Genomic DNA, 4,914 nt, shown 5'->3' on the forward strand with positions numbered 1-4,914 from the left:
CCTGAGTCTTAAATTATCTTCTATGTGTGTGACCCATAAGCTCCTCATCATACTAGTAGTGTATAGTATCGCGATTAACACCAATTAATCGTCTCACTTATACACAGACCAAGATTGGCCCCTAGCAAGGCATCAGGCCACCCGATAGATTCAGATTCAGCAAAGTAGCTACCTGTCAACGATATGTTACCGTACAATTCGATCCTTTCATCATTCGTTATCTTGACGAGACGAAGGCATAGAAATAGTGTCAACCTTCGGTTACTCTCGATATTATGTATTCGTTTCTGGACCAATGACCTGTATTATAATCGCGATAGAGCAACAACTCAATCCCACTGTGGCCACAGTTTTAGTGCATCGCCATATACTGAATTGCGCCGTGAGATAACTCTCTCGTACCCAGGAGTGATGAATCCTCTGTCAATCCACCATAGTCTTGATACACTCCTCGATGCAGTCAATCACCACCGTATTGACAGCTCTGAAAGAACTGTGTTAGGCTAGTGTCAAACTGCACCAATCGGTGCACAAGCGCTCCGGTGATCTCAAGTCTGAGATCACATGCACCACCATTCGTTAGAGGATTTGTTCCATAGACACGGGGGTTACCATCCATATGGAATCCTCTGGTGGGTTAGTCCAGTGAACTTGTTGCGGTATAATCGCCTACAGCAACACCCATGTGTTTGCACCAAGTTGTCACCAAACAACCTTGACAAGTGAGATCAGTCACTGCCTTTCGACAGGGTCGTTCAACACTATGATAGCCTTACCGTATTATCTGTGCCCTTACTTCAGAATAATACTGGGGCTACGGACGTTTCTAGAATGGCCACCATATGTGCTCATAGGGTTCTCACTATCAAGATTTGAAATACTTGATACCCTCGTCACGGTTCTACCATTCTAAGGACATATATCAATACATATTGCAATAATAATGATTTACGCGATATAGAATAAAAATGCCTTTTATTATTGATTAATGAACATTATTATAAAGAGTCAATTCTACAATAATTGATTGGCTCTAGGGCATCTACTCTAACAGTTTCCCTTACCCGTTTCTATAACCTTGCAGAGAAGTACCTCCATATTGAAAGTTCTGCGGCGGCGCTTCACCGCCGCAACCACGATGCTTCGGGTAGTGCGTCTGGTCAAGAGGACAGGAGAGTTGATCGCAGATGGGCTACTGACGATCAACGAAAAAGAAAGAAATCGCGTTATGAGCCCAAAAAGTCTTATGCTCCTGTTCCTCGTCTCGATCGCGACAGAAATCAATATACTCCTCTGAATGCATCTGTATCGGCGATTCTTGACAAATCAGAAGAAGTCAGCCTACTCGCAGAGCCTAGCCCATGAAAAATCCCCTGTCAGCTAGAAACAGTAAAAAGTATTGTCATTACCATCAGGATAATGGGCATCACACTGATGAGTGTCGAGCTCTCAAGCAGGCAATCGAAGACCTCATCAAGCAGGGGCATTTCAAGGAATATATTGATGACTCCACTCCTGCGCAAGAGAAAAGTCAAAGGGAACCTGGAAAGAAACGACATGATCACAAAGGGCTATGCAGCCTCAATTTGATCCGCGGAGGACCGCACTTTGCAGGGAACTCGCGAGGTGCCCAGGAAAGATATGCTCGCGCAGCTCATCATGATCCTATCAGTGTGATGAGTGCATCACGGCGACCACAGAAGGTTCACAGGGAGGAGGAAATTACCTTCTCCGAAAAGGATGTAGTCTCACTGCATCATCCCCACGATGACGATCTTGTGATCACGCCCCGATAGGTCGCCATAACACCCATAGAATGTTGGTGGATAACGGAAGTGCTGTGAACATCTTATTCCAGACAACTTTCGAAAGAATGAACCTGGACGAGGCCGACTTGAAACCCGCCTCATTCCCTTTATACGGTTTTACAGGGGATCCCCAAAGGAAAGATCTTACTTCCAGTCACACTGGGTGACTTTAACGAGGTGACCAAGGTAACTGAATTCTTGGTAGTGGATTGCCCGTCCGCTTTTAATGGTATCTTAGGGCGACTTCTGCTAAGAAACTTCAAGGCAGTCACTTCGATATACCATCTGAAGATGAAGTTCCCCACCTTGACGGGGATAGGGGAAGTTAGTGGATCTCAGTACGTATCTCACGACTATTATATGAAAGCAGTACAGATGGCGTATAAAGGGAAGGGTATCTCGCGTGGCATTCCCTAACAGGCTATGGCGATCAGCCGGATCGAGCCACAGCCTGATCCAGCCGAGGATAATATGGATCCTCAAATTTAGGAAAGCTCTTTTAGTGGGCCAGTTGAGGATCTATCCGAAGTGTCGATCGACTTGAGCAAACCGAGCCGAGTGTTAAGGATTGGGAGCAATCTCAACCCCTAGCTTGCCTCCGAGCTGGTCAGCTTCCTCAAGGAAAATATCGATGTGTTCGCCTGGTCGCACGCATATATGGTCGGGATCAGTCCGGATATCATCTTCCATGCGTTGAACATCAACAGCAAAGCCAAGCCAAGCCAGTTTGCCAAAAAAGAAGAGCAATGGATCCGGAGCGATACGCCGCCTTAAAGCTAGAGGTGGATAACCTCCTTCGAAACGAGTCCAACCGAGAAGCACTCTACCCGACCTAGATTGCCAAACTTGTTCTGGCAAAGAAGCCCAATGGCAAATGGCGAACTTATGTCGACTTCACCGACCTCAACAAAGCATTCCCAAAAGATAGCTTTCCCCTGCCTAGAATCGACCAGCTCGTGGATGTCACCTCGGGGCACGAGCTGCTAAGTTTTATGGATGCGTACTCGGGATATAATCAAATTTTGATGTACGCACCAGACGAAGAGTATACATCCTTTGTTACAGATCGGGGATTGTACTGCTACAGAGTTATGCCCTTCGACCTTAAAAACGCTGGCGCGACCTACCAGCGGTTGGTTAACTGGATGTTCTCCGAACAGATCGGTAAGTCAATGGAGGTCTATGTAGATGACATGCTGGTCAAATCCCATGTTGCTTCAGATCACATAGCGCATCTCGCCGAGATGTTTGATATCCTTTGACTATACAGAATGAAGCTAAACCCTCTCAAGTGCTCGTTCGGAGTATCCTCGGGAAAATTCCTAGGATACACAGTTAACCAACAGGGAGTAGAGATCAACCCCGAGAAAATTCAAGCTCTCCTCGATATGGCAAGCCCGACCAGCAAAAAACAGGTCATGAGGGTTAATAGGCGAATAGCGGCGTTGAGTCGCTTCATATCGAGGTAACAAATCGATGTTTGCCGTTCTTCAATGTTCTAAAGGCCAATAAAAAGTTTGAGTAGACTACCGAGTGCGAACAGGCGTTTTAAAGTATTAAAGAACATCTCGGGAAGCCACCTCTCTTGTCCAAGCCTCTCCCGCAAGAGATCCTCCTCCTGTACATGTCCGTCTCTCAGTTCACGGTCAGTGCAACCTTAGTTCGGGAAGAGGAGAAAGTCCAATGGCCAGTGTATTACAAGAGCAAGCATATATTAGATGCCGAGATGTGGTATCCAAAAATAGAACGATTAGCCTATACCCTGCTGATCGCTTCCAGAAAGCTACGACCTTACTTCCATGCCCATACGATCCACGTAATGACTAATTACCCACTCAAGCAGGTCCTCCAGATGCCAGAGGCATCTGGTAAATTACTTAATTGGGCCATGGAATTAAGCCAGTTCGATATGAAGTACAGACCAAAAGCAGCGATAAAAGGGCAGGCTGTTGCTGACTTCATATCAAAATTTTCACACCATCCGATGGATGAGTTGGAGCAACAGCCCAGCGAAGTCATTCAGGAAACTTTCCAAAATCTATCAACCTGGAGCCTCTACGTCGATGAATCATCAAACAGAAAGAGGGTCAGTGCAAGTTTTCTCCTTTTGAGTCCCGAAGGGGCTCGCGTTCACGGCATTCTCCGGTTCGGGTTTAAGGTAACCAACAATGAGGCCGAGTATGAAGCTCTACTCGCTGGATTACGGTTGGCCAAAGAAATGGGTGCAACCACGATCAGTATCCACAGCGACTCTATGCTGGTCAGATTTTAGGAGAGTACCAAGCCAAGGAAGAAAATATGATCCGTTATTTGAAGAAAGCTAAGGCCGCACTCAAGCTGTTCAAACACTTCGCGATCACTCAGATTCCTAGAGATAGCAACTCTGTGGCAGATGCCTTGGCAAGGATAGCCTCATCATTGGACTCAGAAGCACCGGATAACATTCATGTTCCGTTCATCGAGGCCCCCAGTATTAACCCGATCGAATAGGCCGTGAATGTAACAGAATCAGATTCCTGGATGACCCCCATTATCTAGTACCTCAAGGACGGGACCTTGCCTAACGACAAGGTCGAGACGAGGATCCTGCGAACAAGATCTTCTCGTTATACCTTCATCGAAGACCAGCTGTACAGGCGAGTATTTAGCGCCCTTTCCTTCGATGTGTAACCAGCGAAGAAGCTGATTACATCATGAGGAAAATACATGAAGGGATCTGCGGTCACCGCACGATCTCTTGCCAACAAAGTTGTTCATCAAGGGTACTACTGGCCTCGAATCCAAGAAGACACCTACAACTTTGTCAAGAGGTGTGACAAGTGTCAACAGTTCGCAAACATACCGCGAGCTCCTTCCCACCAACTGATAACAATGACCAGCCCCTGGCCATTTTTCATGTGGGGAATCGATCTCATTGGCCCCATGCCGGTCGGTAAAGGGGGAGTCAAATATGTCATGGTCGCAGTAGATTACTTCACCAAATGGGTAGAAGCCGAGCTGCTAGCCGCGATCACGACCAAAAAGCTCAAGGACTTTGTTTTCAAGAATATTGTGTGCCGCTATGGAATTCCTCATACCCTCATCTTAGATAATGGTAAACAGTTCG

Source organism: Pistacia vera, unplaced genomic scaffold (genome assembly GCF_008641045.1).
Source record: "Pistacia vera cultivar Batoury unplaced genomic scaffold, PisVer_v2 Contig805, whole genome shotgun sequence".
Lineage (NCBI taxonomy): Eukaryota > Viridiplantae > Streptophyta > Magnoliopsida > Sapindales > Anacardiaceae > Pistacia > Pistacia vera.